This window comes from Epinephelus moara, chromosome 4, assembly GCF_006386435.1.
Source record: "Epinephelus moara isolate mb chromosome 4, YSFRI_EMoa_1.0, whole genome shotgun sequence".
In the NCBI taxonomy this organism is placed as follows: Eukaryota; Metazoa; Chordata; class Actinopteri; order Perciformes; family Serranidae; genus Epinephelus; species Epinephelus moara.
Window position 1 is genome coordinate 25372780 of NC_065509.1, and position 15515 is coordinate 25388294.

The 15515-nt window shown below is 42.6% G+C and overlaps 1 protein-coding gene across 4 annotated transcripts in view; it reads left to right on the plus strand.

The window, feature by feature from the left end:
• Positions 1-15515, plus strand: part of mid2 (midline 2) — a 217042-nt gene that overhangs the window by 59645 nt on the left and 141882 nt on the right. Inside the window, exon 1 of one of the 4 annotated variants that reach the window (XM_050043016.1) lies at positions 13036-13818. The exons of the other annotated variants lie outside the window; for them this stretch is intronic. The gene's annotated coding sequence lies outside the window, so the exon portion shown is untranslated. Of the gene's footprint in view, positions 1-13035; positions 13819-15515 lie in introns of those variants that run through there. 4 annotated transcript variants of the gene reach the window in all.

Genomic DNA, 15515 nt, shown 5'->3' on the forward strand with positions numbered 1-15515 from the left:
GCGCAACAGGCCAAAACACAAATTCAAAACATAAACATGATTTGCGGACTGTAAAAAAATTTTTTAGATGCAAATATTCTGGCTGTACTATTGTTGTCGGTGAGATCAGTATGTTATATGAACATTATTCCTTAGTCTCTGTGACATATTAGGAGGATTTTACGACTATTTGCTTCAGATTTCTTACATATAGCACCTTTAAATAACATGATGACAAGCAATAGCATTCAAAGACAACTGAATTAAGCTATGGTTAGTGGGGTCTCATTTTGGTGCTTTTAAAAGGGTTAAAGAGCTAAATAGCTTCAGGCTATTAAGTTACTAGCTACATGTCACTTCTTAACTGCTGTGGCTCTATAATGTCGGACACAACGGCCACTAAAAAAGGCACACTCCCACCTTAAATGTAACATTGACCATAGTGAACATAATAATATTTAAGTGTAAATGGCCTGTTGGTAGAATCATTGTTTGTTGTTTTGGAAGTAATACAAGGGTATTTTGCAGGGCAGGTCCTTAATACATAATATAACCACAGATTAGGAATTTGCCCTGGTATGTATAAACTTAAAGTGAAATAGTTAAAAGTCCACTGTGTAGGATTTAAGGGCATCCATTGGCAGAAATTGTATACGATACCATTTTTCGTCTAGACTGTGGGGCCACTGGCTCTCCAGCTTATTATTCTCTATTTAATAATCTCATGAAATAAAGGGTCGTTGTGTTTTCTTTACTCTAGAATGAGTCATTTATATCTACATAAAAAACAGGTCCTCTCCCACAGAGTCCACCATGTTTTTCAACAGTAGCCAAGAACAGACAAACCAAGCAATGGTTTAAGATAGGGCCATACACGTTTTTATGTTTTTGTGTCGGCCATTGTATTTCTCCTACATTGCTCAGCACACGGAAGAAGTTTCAGTTCTGCACCCTCACCACTAGATGCCACTAAATGCTATATGCTAGACCTTTAAGGGTGCTTTCAGACCTAGAGTTCACTCGCGTTGGTCTGAATCAGGGACTGATTTTGTTATAAAGTTGCATAATTGCCTAGAGTTGGTTCGTGTTCTCACGGCAGCATTTACAGCGGACCAGATAAAAAGCCTTGTGTGAGAAGGCTGCTTTCGATTGGTCAGAATTTCCATGTGGGCAAAATCCAGGAAGTAAACGAAACGTTGAAGAAGAGTACATTTGTAAGATAAATGTGACACTTTCTAATGTCACAATGGAGGGACAACTACGCAGGTTGATTTTAGCGCTGCTCTTCGTGGACTATATTGCTGTCATTGTTCATTTTAGTCAAACCATACAGTTTGAAAACGAGGCGCGGCTCCAACTAGAAAACAATGTTTTGATGCATTGGATGTGCTGAATGTGCATATTAAGGCAGTACAGGAGGAGGTGCACATTAATGATCCTCCAGGACTGTAACATGCTCATGTTTAACCCAAACAATGTGTCATGTGACTGCAGTTGGTTCAGATCGAGGTCGGAACACGTTCTCACCACAAACGAACCGCACCAGAGTTCGTTTGTAACCGGACTGAGACCACCTCTTCAAGAAGGTCTCGGTCTGGTTGTTTTGGTGCATCCGAGTACGATTACTGTGTTCACACCTGCCCAAAAGAACCGAACCTAGGGGGCAAACCAACTTGAATTCGACTGATCCGAACCAAACAGGAGAAGTGTGAAAGCACCCTAAGATTTCATTGTAGATATATTTTGTGCACTGGGTTAGCAACAAAATGTGATCAACCCATGTGGACATCCTGTTTCTGATCTATGAGATATTAAATATCAAGTGTCCTGATCCTAAACTTGGTATTGATATCAAAGTCAAAATTTTGTGACACCATTTGACATAAGCTTTCTGTTTGTTTTAATATGATGCAGATACTTTTTGCCGTCACTCTGTATATGTTAATGAGTGCTGCACAGCTCATAGCGTACACTGCAGAGTTTGTACTACCCACGCTGTCGGCTCCTCTCAATCTCTCAAACCTCTATTTATTTCTCCTCTATAGGATACTCTATCACCTTCCTACCTCTCATCTCTGTCCTCTACCTCTTCTCTTTCATCTCCTGCTTTAATCAGGCATCCTATCACAGACCCAGGAGGACGAGGGATAATGAGATTAGGCCTGTACATGTTTACACATTCTGATTTACATTGAGCCTTCCCTGTCTTTCTCTGTCTGACCCATATTTTCTCTATCTGCCTCCTCCGTGTTTTTGCTTTTTATGTCTCCACTCTTCCTCACAGGCTCTCTCACTCTCTCTCTCTCTCTCTCTCTCTTTCCCACTTCTGTTGCTCGCCTTTTGCTGCAGTGGCATCGTGTACACACAAGCTTTGTTCACCAATAACCAGTAACGTTATCCACTCCACTCCAGTGAGGTTGTAATTTCTCCACTGCGGTGTCAGACCTGATTATTTCAGTTCACCTCATGGTCTCATGCATAATCTGTCATTCTCGCTGTTTTGCTTATTTTGCATGGGGCTGCAGTTGTGTTGTAGGTTATGTAATAAAAATTCACTGGAGGACTTTTTTATGGTGGTGCCGGCACCGTTAGAAGTGTGAGTGTGTGTGTGCACTATATACAGTGACTGATCATGTTGAGCACTTCTCCTCCAGTCATCTGTCATCGAAACTGTCCTCGGTGCAGCCTCCCTTCATGTCACCTGATAGTCTGAGAACCACTCAGTTTTTACACAGCAGAGCTATCCAAACGTGGGGGAGAAAAAAGTTATTGAGGCTTCAGCTAATGCAATGTGCAGAGTCCCAGGTTTTAGCAGCCAACTCTTGCAAGAGAGCATAAGGTCTTTGCAATAGGGGAAATGAAATTATAAGTGCTTAGCAGGAGGGCCCTATTGATCCACTGTGACAGAGATAAGGTGAGTGAGCCAATTCCAAATGTCTGTAATCCTAAACGACTTCCGTGGTACCCAGGGGATGTGAGATACTCATTTTACATAATTGACCATATCTGCATAATTGACCAAACCTAAGCAGCGCTCTAATTTGGAATGTCTTTTAAAGGCCTGCTCCGTGATCCAAATGTAATCAAAAGTGGCAGACATCAAAACACTGAAACCTGCTATCACTCTCAAATTGGCTCCACTCTTACTTTTTTTTTTGGAGTTTTATCATGCAAGTTTGTTTGTATTAATTATATTTGTGGGCTGAAATTATGATCAGTTCAGTCACAAAAATATAATTTTCTATCTATGTGGAACAAAATGAGAAAATATCAGTAATTCAGATAATAAAAGCTGTCCTAGGAAGAGGAAAAATATTAAATGATAGACTTTAATATCAGCCATTTGTGTTTCAATCTTCTGTTCTCGTTGTCAGCTCTTTAGAAAACATGTCTCTGCTCATTCACCAAATCAATCCTGTAATCTGTTTTGGATTTTAGATCGAAAAATGTCTCTAAGTAACAATATGATAAAGTTTATGGGCTGCCGTCAAATAATGGAGCGCTGTGCTAGTAAACTCCCACGTCTTGCACTCTACCTTGGCTGTGAAGTCTGGTTCAGACACACAAATGGGTTGTTGTCTGTACATCTTTTGCTTCGCGGTACTGTTTCAGCGAGCCATTTTAAATCCGCCCCTGCAATTCATTGTAAAGTAAAATACATAATATAAATGGCTTTGTGACAGACACCAGTAAAGCAGCAGCAGTGCGGGGACCCTCTGACTGTTGAGAGCTAATGCCTATGTGTCCCAGTTGGGCTGTATTTGAAAGCAGCTGCAACACACACAAACAAGTCATCCTCTGGCCTCTGGAAACAAACCGCTCTGCTAACTGTGATACAGCCTGGTGCGAGCAGGCCACCAGTGCTACTCCAAACCCATACTCAACTTGTTGCACATCATTAGAGAAAAAAAAACAGCTCCTGTGATCCTAAAGATTCTGACAGCCGACAACGAGCTGCGTGTTCTCATGCCGGGCAGCTACTCGAGCAGAAAACACAAACGTGACATTATGGAAACAAGTTTTTAAAGCTGGATTTGACTCCGGATTCCTCTTAAAGGCTTCAGACAGCCGTGCTAATATGAAAGCCTTTCAGATGAAGTTAGATGAGTATTACAGTGTTGTCATGAAACGCTGGTTTGGCTTGCTAAGAGAATGCTTGGGTGTTGGATAGTGTTGGTGTTATGTTTTCTGCTATGTGTTGGATGTTTTGGACGGTTTATGATACATTCTTGTGACTAATAAGGTTGTCCATCTGCTGTTTTCCATTTTCCCTTTTTTTTATCTCCTTTTTTACGGCCCTGGTGATAGTTCTTTTTTTTTCAGCTGTGACCAGTAGCTCTAGAGATTGCTCTGTCATTTGGTCAGCACACAAAAATTTCTCCACCCTTTATCTGCCACCATTTTCGTCCCTAGGAGGCTAAAATTTGGTGTGGAGATCAATAGTGTATGTGTGAAGGTGTGTGTTCATGTCAATTAGCTAAAAGGGGCGTGGCAATGGAAGGGACCAATGGCAAAAAGGCGCATAACTTTTTAACTTTTTTTTTTTTTTTTTTTTTTTTTCTTCAGTGACTAAGCGACCAATTAAATCTTGCCGACTAATGGTCGACTAACGTTTGGTGGACTATTAGGGGGCAGACCGACTATTAATATTTTAAGTTCGTCTCCTGAAAGACAAGATAATTGCAGTGACTCAATGTCAGTGACACATTGCGGCATATTTCAACAATGTACAACCAAATACATGTGCTGTATGATAAGTTCCTCCCAAACTGTCCAGATTGACTCTTCCAAGCTGTAGTCTCTGTCAGACATCCAACTATTTTTGACAAATTGGTTGTGCACGTTTTTAGTCTGCTGCTAATCCTAATGAGGTTCCCCAAAGCCCCTAAATGCATCTGACTTCTATAATGTCCCAATATTATCTCATATAAATTATGGTGCAGCGACATTACTGGCTAGATAAGCACTGTAATTATAACAAATGGTGTTAAGGGGTTATAAAAGCCATTAAAATCTCTGTTTACACTTGTCAATTTGTAGTATGAAGTCCAGACTCGCCGTTCAGCTGCAAAGGTCAAACACAGTTAGACGGATCATTCTGTCTGAATATATTTTAATTGAAATTCTTCTCACTGCTTATGTTGCATAGTTTTATACAGTATTGTCTTTTTTTATTTTCACAAATGAGTTTGATACTGTGGATGACAAACATGCACTAATCTGGCAGCACATGGATCACTGCTGCTTCCATCCAAACGGCCTTATAAATGTTGTGTGAACAGGTGGAAAGTGGACATTTTGTTTCAATCGTTTTGCGTCTTTGTTATTTTTATTTCTCTCTCTTTCAAACGCTGTAGTAGTCACTCCTTAGATTTGGCTGTGTGTCTGCGGACAGCCTGTGTTCGGCTCCAGCCTGTCTTGGTGTGGAGCCAGAGGGTGAAGGAGGCAATGTGACTATGATAAGAAAGTCTGGGCATTCCCTCCACTGAGCGCGCACACACACACACACACACACACACACACACACACACACACACGTACAAAGCAGTTGCCATTCAGAGGACACAGCGTTATTTCATCAGACAGAGGTCACCATGTCTTCAGTTTGGTTCACACTGCCAGCTCCCATCTAGTTTTCCTCACACCCGCTTTAGATCTGATCCTGTTACTATGTGACACTGATCTGACCTGTTCACTGTCTGAATACGATATATATGCACCACTATGCAGTTACAAATCCAGCTGTATGTATTTTAGAGTGCATCCTGGAGGACGCAGAACTTTATGGACTCTACTTGAGGTAGTACGTCTACAGTAGCAGAGGTGACACTTTGGGGAACTGCTGCTACAGTAGATTGTTTACATCATGCGAAGTGACCAGTTAGAATTGCACACAATGTTTAACATTGTCTTTAAGGACTTCAGAGGGTAAAGCACACCCTTTCATTTCTATAGAAGTCAAAATCCCAACATTTAATAACCCACAGTGCCTTCGACTTGAAGAACTTTTCAAGAAGAACTTTTTCTGAAACAGCCTTTTTTAAATCACCAAAAACAAACAGCACAGCTTGTTTCTGTGTCACATATCAATTGTATTTTTTGTCCATGTAGGTGGAAGTGAAAACAGAGCGTCTGCAGTCTGACTCTATTGGCGAAAAATATTAGATTCGAGGTGGCGAGACTAATGGAAAGCTGATGGAGCGATGCCACACCCAGCGACTCGTTTGTTTATGCCGTCTGAGTATTTTATTGATCTGTTTACGAGGGCCTCAATTTGAAATAAAGAAAAGGACGGCCCCGAGGATGACACCTTTAACTATATTAGGAGTGTTACTACCAACCTGTGGCGTTATATCACACTAAAATAATGGAGAAATAAATATAGGTTGTTGGAGTTACAAGGCTATTATTGTTCTGCTTTGTGAAGCGCTGTTAGATTACCAGAAACATTTGCTGCCAAATAAAAGCGAGATGGCTCGCAGTTGCATGATACATCTCCCAGCTATCACACCAGGTTAACAGTGAGTGATTGTAATCAAAGAAATGATGATTGCAGTTCAGTAAAATTGGAGTGAAATAAAATCATCGCCACGGCTACTGAGCAGTGTGTATATTACCACCACAATAGTAAGTAAACGCACAGGCACAGAATACCAGATCACTCTCTTGAGGTTTCTGCACTCTGCAAAAAAAAAATTCCTATGCTCCAAAGGGAACAAAGGTTTTTTTTTTGTTTTTTTTTGTCTCTGCTGTGAGTGTTTTTCCCGATCACTTTCTGGAGCTGCTGTACACAGACAGCCTGGTGCTGTACAATAAGTCCCTGATGATCTGTGGGCTGGGAGAGGAAAGAGGAAGAGAGGAGCTGATGCATTTCCTCTGGTCACACACTGTGAGGTGGTGCTGGTGATTTGTCATGCACTTCTAAGAGCACACACACACACACACACACACACACACACACACACACACACACACTGTTAAGCACTGGCACTGATGGTAATTTGATATGTAATATGCCCCATGTCTGGGCCACAGACGCACAATAGAGAGGCCAAGTCTCCAGTGGCCAGTGTGTTTACTTTTGACAGCAGCCTCAGTCCTCCAGCCTGTCCTCATTCTGTCATGGCCCTTTGTCTTTCGTAAGTATTCATCACACTTTTCATCATGTCCGTTGTTTTGGGTGTCAAACTTTTGGTGAAATACGTACACGAGAAGAAATGCTGCTTCAATAAAGTTTTATAGTCCAGGTTCTGTGATATCAGGGACATCAGGTGACTGTACACAAAGCTGACATCAAAGTTATATCCCGGCAACACGTGCCAAATTAAATTAATCATAAGAGTCCTTTCAGGTGTTGTGACAATTGAAGCTTTTGTCTCAAATTAAAGGGACAGTCCACCCCCAAATCAAAAATACATATTTTTTCCTCTTACCCAAAGTGCTCTTTATCAGTATAGATTATTTTGATGTGACTTGCCGAGTGTTGGAGATATCGGCCGTAGAGATGTCTGCCCTCTCTCCAATATAATGGAACTAAATGGTACTCAGCTTGTGGTGCTCAAAGCACCAGAATTAAAAAAAAAAATTGAAAAATCCTACAGCAATATCTTTTTCCAAAACTTATGACCCAGATACTCAAGATAATCCACAGACTTTGTTGTGAGCAGTTTATTGTAGGAACTACTTTCTTTCTACTGAACTACACCAGCAAACTGTATCACAGCGCAGAAGGAAGTGTGCATCTACTGCTAACTCTCCTAGCACCACAGAGCTAGCTAAAATTGCAGTTCAGCTAAGGAGGACGGCATTAATGTTTAAATCTTGCGCTGTCACAAGTCCGAGCCTCTTGTCCATGAGTAGATGCACGCTTCCTTCTGAGCGGTGATACTGTTGGCGGATGTAGTTCAGTAGAAAGAAAATAGTTCCTAAAAAGAACTGCTCACACTGTGGATTATCTTGAGTAACTGGGTCATGATTTCTGTAAAGAGACATTGCTGTTGAGTTTGTCGAATGTATTTTTTGGCGCTTTGAGCACCACAAGACGAGTGCCATCTAGTTCCATTTTATCTGAGGAAAGGCTGATAACTCTAGGGCAGATATCGCCAACACTTGGAAACTCACACCAAAACAATCTAGAACAGTGGTTCCCAAGTGGTTTAGCCACAGGGTTCAAAGTCAACACAGTTTAATACATTCAGTGTCATCGAGCTAGTTTGATGTCTCTGTCAAGGAGCTGTCTGTTAGTCGCTCACTCTACAGCAGGAAATGGCACTCAAAAATAAAAGCTCTGTGCGAGAAATTCACTGTACTTCAAAATAAAGTGTGTTTTTACAAACTTGACATGTTCGTGAGTCACTTGCAGTCCATTTAGAGCGGACCCGCAACCCACTTTTGGAGGATGACCTACTAGTTGGGAACCACTGATCTAGAATGATAAATAGCACTACAGGTAAGAGGGAAAATATGTATTTTTGATTTTGGGGTAAACTGTCTCTTGCGGTCCAACGCAGATTCATTCAAATTGTGAATTGGAAACATGGTGGATTGAACAGGTTGCTGGAAAGGATGAGGCCTTTGAAATGCAATATGACAGGAGCAGCAGAGGCCACGGCAGGAGCAGCAAGTGACAGCATATCACTCAGGTGAGCTATGACGCAGCAGGCATAGCAGCAAAACCGCTAACAAAGCAATGACAGGCTCTGTAATCATTAGGGTGCATTTGATTTGTGTAAGAGGAATATGTCATGTGAGTGTAACAGGAGCCTCTGGTGACAACCTGAATTAGTTTGCAGGCTTTGCTTTATTAATTAAATGCTACAACTGTTGTAATCAGTTGTATATGTGCTTGAATCACATGGGAGTATGGTGTAATAGCCAGCTAGTATTGCAGTAGTGAGTCTCTGAGGCTCAAGCGAGAGTGAGAGACTGAAAAAAAAAAAAAAGATCAGTAGCAATCCTCTGACCAATCACAATCCAGCAGTGAGGCTGCTCTGCAAAACTAGGAGTAAACAGACATCAGCACTGTCCAGCACCGCAAATTGCTGAGTTCATTTAGAGTGCTGGACGCGGAAGCTGCTTTCAGAGAAGACGACTGCCAGTCACAAAAATCAGATGGCCTCGTGGTCAGCAAGGATAACTGAGTGAAGACAGCACTGATGGATGCCTGGGGCTGGATCCAGGCTAAATCTGTGCTGTCAATCAGCCAGCCATTCTGTCAGGCTCAAAGGGTAAAAAGACCTGTTAAAATCCAAAATACTCCCGGTGGGAATTAAGGTTTAATATTTACTTGTATCTTTCTCAAACTGTGTACTCGAGAAAAGGGTGTAATTTTCAGAAATTCTAATCACGCACAGAAAATGTGTGGGAATTTCCTGCAGAGCGTGCAGATGAGGGGGGGGGAAAAACAAATGCAATTCTACCTGTTTGTCTGGTAACACCACCTGGCTGCACAGCGACAAGATTTTCCAGTATCTTGGTGGAAAAACAAGCACAGCAGCTAGACAGATAGACTTTACGGTATACAGTGTTGAACAGATCAGCAGAACAATTTGCACACTGGGAGGCCGACATCGCCGCAGACAGGACGACGGGGTTTGGCAAAGAGGGGGTCCGCAAACAGTTGTCAAGACAAGAAAAGGCATGACATCTGTGTTTGTGGATATATTGAATATAGACAGACAATAAATACAGTAAACAGTGAGCTGAAAGAAACAGACAGGCTCTCAGTGGCTCTTTGTTGACAGACGTAAAACACACCTGCTTGTTCGGCCACACCTTGTCTGGCTACCCGCAGCAGCCTACCTAGTGTGATACACCTTCATGCTGCTTTTCGTTTCACTTTAGGCTCACTGGTAAACTGTTAGATATGTGTTTTTGATATTTTATGTCTGACTGTATGACCTCAGTGTCTGCCTAGTTTAGATCTCTTAAAACAAATTCTGTAATGCCTCCAAAGTGGCTCCACTGAGCTACAGTATATGTACCATATAGGCTACTGCCTTTGATAACAGAGGAAAAGATGTTTTGGTATTTGACATGACCAGTGGTGAGACATTTTTGGAGGCAACAGTCAGGAGTAACTCTTCAAAGCATCCTTTGAACTCGGCTTTTAAACGCTGTTTATACAGTTTGTCGAAATGTCAAATACACCTTTCTAAAGCCTGTAGGAGCCTAAAGCAGTATGTGATCAGTTTCAAATAACATTCACATCAACATCACATTACTCTGACTACTTTTTTGGTTGGCATCTGTGAGTTATTAGACATCTCCACTTTCCCCACTGTGCATGTGGCCCTAATGCAGCGATATATAACGCACAGGGGGGAAGAAATGGTATCACAAGTTCTGACAGGTGCAGGTCAGGCTGGCAGAGAGCAGCAACAGCACGCTCGAGCAGTCTGAGAACTCTGCAAAACCTCTTAACCTCTGCACTGTTTCCAGGCGCACACACCACACATTCACACATAAAAACAGCAGAGCACACACCTGCAGACATAGACAGCCCACCTGCCTGCTCAGAACACAGTTGGAGTGATTCTCTGATATATTTTTTTGTAGTATATGTCCCCAGTGAGGCCGGGATCCTGTAGAAATATGAGGGGAATACTACAATAAAAATGTGGGACATATACCGAACCATTAAAGGGGCAGTGTGGAGGATTTAGTGGCATCTAGTGGTGAGGCCTGCAGATTGCAACTAGCTGAAACTTCTCCCGTGTGCCAAGTGTGAACCATAAATTAGGATTTGTTCAGTGTTCATTGTTTAGGAGGTTTTTATTGGTAGCCGAATTACCCGCAGAGGTCTCTTCCTCTCCAAAAAGAGCCAGGTGATTTAAACCGGTATTTCTCCAGTGATTTTATTCAGTGTTTCTTCAACTCTGTTCAGCTCATCACAGACAGGCCACTAGCCCAGCACCTGCGAATGTGTGCTCACCTCTTTTCTCTGATATTTTAACATCCAGGCATTAAGGAGGTTTTTACTTGAAGCCAAATTATCCAAAACAAACAGATCAGGTGATTTAAACCAATGAAAACAATGAATTGTTTCCCATTAAAAAAATTTGATTCTCCGAAGCTCTCATTGTGGAGGGGCTGCTAACTACGGGGGCCAATGGGAAAATGCAAAGGCCCTATCTACAGTAAAGCCAGTGTTTGTTTTGTCTGTTCAGGGCTACCGTAGAAAAAAAAGGCAATGCAGCATGCATTGGTGAGGACCTGGGGCCGGTTGCACAAACATCCTTGAGTCTTTTCCTTAAGGTATCCTTGAAGTATTTACTCAACAGTTTAAGTTTTTCTCATTGTGGTCTTGTACTTAAGGACTGCATAACGTTTTTTAAACTGTTGGACCTTTGCGACCAAAGTAAGGACACAAACATAAAGTACCTCTGACTCCATCTCAACTGCAACAGTTTATGGAGATAGATGAGAAAAAATAAAGCCCTTTGAGAAAGGTTTTCTGCCACCAAGAGAACCCGATGGACACGCTTGATGATGAGCAAATGATTTTGTGCTATAAATTTGACCGGAAGTCCAATTTATGAATGTGACCATCTGGAGTTGAATCACTCAACTTTCCAAAGCTGTGCTCTTCTAGTCCCTTTACAATTGACCTTTAACTAAGCCCCGCTCCTTTGTGATGGTCTGACAAGCTGTCGCAGTAAGCATGGAGCCCACACTGTAACTAACTGCACTCCCTGAAGAAATATTATCATATTTTTAGAAAAATGAAAGAGTGATTCCAGAGAGAAGCAGACAGAGGGGTCTACAGTCTGTGTTTGAAGGATATATCCAGGATGTCAAACTGACTCAGCAGCAACAACAGGTTCAAAAGACAAAGATAGTTAGAAGCTAAAGCCGAACTATAGGCTAAAGATCACAGTGTACAAGTGAACCACCACATCACTGCTGATCGCCACACAAGACAATGAATATAAAGGGAAACTTTGCTGATATTGAACCAGCTGTGAACCGTGTTTGGCTTCATCTGCACACAATGCGATGACACACAGCTGGTTGAATATGAGCAAAGTTTCCCTGCTTCCCTTCACTGGTTCCTGTACAGCAGGGTCACTCTTTGTTTTATAATCATTAAAAAGCAAAAGCAGCATGTGTATACATTCAGTAGGCCATATCTTCAGTAGCTAGCTAGCTAACCCTACACTTTTCAGGTTCTGATTTTGGTTTTGGAACAGGGAAGAAACGTATATCTTTTTCCAACCTCTCCAGGTAACAAGTATCATTAATACACGACGTGCCCCAGGCACAACATTTAGCTCCGAATCCACAAAACCAGCTTGAAAATTAAGGAAATCTGAAACGACTGCATTAGAGTCAATGGAGCACAGCTGGATTGTTGTTGGACCCTGGTCTGATGCTATGTTATGATTGGCCAGTCTGCGTCCAGGGGCGGAACTTAGCGAAATTCATGATCGCTGTGCGGTTTTATGCAACGGGATATTTCCAGTCAGTTACTGGCGAGGTATTTCATGCAAGCTTTAAGTGTCATACTGAAGGAACAAACTTAAGGTGTTTCGTGCAACCAGCCTAGTGGTCAATGGGGAAAATGCATAGGCTCTACCTAAAGGCAGGGTTAGGGTGCTGTGTTCACACCTGCCCAAATGAACCGCACTTAGGGGGCAAAGGAGCTTGAGTTAGATTGAACCGAACCAAACAGGGCAGGTGTGAAAGCGCCCATAAACAGCTCATTCTAAGATTAAAAAACCCCACATAGATTCTTATTTTCAGGTGATTATACACTAAAGGAAACATACTTTTTATATTATATTTAATTTCTGCCAATGTATCGCCCTTAAATCCCACACACTGGACCTTTAACTAACAGGCAGACTGTGTCATGTAGGAGTATTACATGCACACTAAAACACACACGCATCACTTGGCACACACACAGAATCATGTAATTAATCTGGGAAATTAAAGTGTGATATCGCCATTATTATAAACCACTTTTGCTCAAGTTGAAATCTATGAATATTCTAATTGCTGCCTTTGGGCTTGTTTTTTTTTTTTTTTTTTGTGCAATTGAACATGATATTACCTCCCTGTTTTACTTATTGATAGTAATGAACAACGCAGGACTTTTAATATCTGAGGCCTGCTTCATTTCCCGGGGTTGCATCATTTTTCCAGCAGCATAAGAAAATGAAGAGCGATTGTGGTCATTAATTCATTCGTCATGCAGGCTTGGAAACTGCTTGTCAACTCCTCCAAGTGCCTGTGTGTGACCTCATTGTGTGACCTTTGTTATTGGGCAGCAGCAGTCGATTGTTGTTATCACCCTCTCTGCCCTCTGATTGAAATTTGATTATCCAATCAACTGTATGAATCAGTGTGACGTGTTAGTCTGCTGCTACACTTTTCAATTAGTTATTATGCTCCAGTGACAGCCGCGCCAGTTTGGAGTAACGCGCTCTGCTCCGCACTGAGGCTCCTGTATCTGCTGGCTTTGGCTTTTTGTATTGTATGGGTAGGAGGAGCCGCTTTCCTGTGATTGTCTGCCTGCTCTCTCCCTCCCTCTCTTTCTCGCTCGCTCTCACTGTGCCTCTTTCCCTCTCTCATTTTTCCAAAGTTGAATATTTCGCTTGCCTCGGTGCTGTCGCCAGCGGAGCGGTGCAGCCCCACTGACTCAACGCACCGCGCTGGTGCTGGTGTTTTTTTTGTGCGTCGCGCCGCGCTGCGCCCGTTTGGATCAGACTTTGGAGAGAAGGAGTCCTCTACGTCTATCCCGGCTCTGTCCACCCTCTCCTGTGTTTCTTCCAACTTCATTTCGGGGCTACTTTCAAGATGACAGAAGAAAAGAGAGTTCGGCATGTAAAGCTGGTAGGTGTCTGTAACCCCTCCCCTCCGCGCACAGAGGTGTCTGGCTCCGTGTGGCGTCTGTGTGGGCTTCAGGTTTGTGGCAGCGCACAAAACGCGCCCGGCTGCGAGAGAGAGGCGCCCGGGAATAGAAACGGGAACCGGTGGTTATTTTTTCCACCATCCACTGGGATTGTCTTGATGTGTGAGCTTTCCCTTGACTGGAGCAGATATAAACGAACATGTCTGAAGTAGGCTGCTGGTGTAGAGCTCAAACTTAGACTCTTGGTGATTTATGGACAGGGTTTCTGGTGTGTTTTCAGCGGAGCCAGTGTGATGTTTTGCCATATATGGACAGATGTGTGTTGTTGCATAGTGTAGATACTTGTGCTGAGAGTGAAACATAACATTAACATGTTTTCCTACTGTGGTCATCTCCAGCAATTCTGGTGAAATGACATATTTCTTACATTTTGCTTCTGTAACTCCCACAAGATCATAACAAGGCGACCCTGGACCCTACTTCAGGTCCCCCTGCTGCGCAGAGGATCGCAGACTCTTGTTATTAGAATGATTCAGCAATGAGATTCATGTGTTGCTGTCATGCCAAAGCATGTGAAACAGTTTTAATGAGCACGTGTGTCCCTCTGCTTGTTTCAGGGGGGTTAAGGCTCACTTGGGGAGCTGCAGGCTCTCTGTGCCATGAAACACAGACATTTAGGGCTATTTACATTTTATCAGGTTCCTTATGGCACCCTCGGCGTTCGTCTTCCAACAGAGAAGCAGTAACCTGAGCTGACATTGTAACATTTTTGTTGAATTTGAGGTGCGTTTTTTAATGCACACATGTTGTTATGGTGCAGTTGTTTACCTCTAAAGCAGCACTGTAATGTTCCTGCAATAGAGTTTCGATTGGGATTGTTGTGTAGTATCTTTCTAACCTGAAGTGAGTGTTGATTCATTTATAGGTTTCCAGAGGAGACAGTCTCACTGAATAATTCCAGTGTAACACAGCTGCATATGTCGTTTAAACATAGATGGAGCCAAAAAGTCTTTCCTGTCTGATTTCAGCTGATCTAAAGCAACGACTTCAAAATCAAAAACAAATCTGCCACCGGGTAGCGTTGAAGTGCCCCAGAATTAATACCCTGTCAAATCGTGATGAAATGCACAAAGTTGTCAGGAGGGTGTTGAAGTGTCGCTGCACATAATTCAGCTCATGCGGTGCTGAACTCTGTTCTGATGATCCTGCTGAGCTCAGCTGACAGTATGAGGGAATGTGCTTGTTGTTAGGCTGCTTTGAATGCCTCTGTGTGCACAAGTGTTAGGGTAGCATTAACAGGGAAGGTCACCGCTGTTGTATAATGCGATGAACGGAGAACATCTTGAGTCTTGAGCTGCTTTTCATTTGGCTCTAACCTTTCCTTAAATCAGCCGCTCTTTGCCGAATCTTAAATCCTGTCTCCAGGTTGATACCCTGCCTCTCTCTTGCTCTCTCTGTGCCGCCTGTTTGAGCAGAGCAAAGCCATGATAAGGTGGACTAAGTGCACAATCCCAATCAGCCCCGTGCACGTCGCATAAGTGCACTGTAGTAGTAGTTTACCAGTTCTATTTTTTTTGCAATAAAGCCTGGGAGCTGCCCTGTCTCGTACCATTACACAACATGGCTCATCAGGCCGATTACACATCGCCACACTCATGTATGCTTCCATCTCAAATAA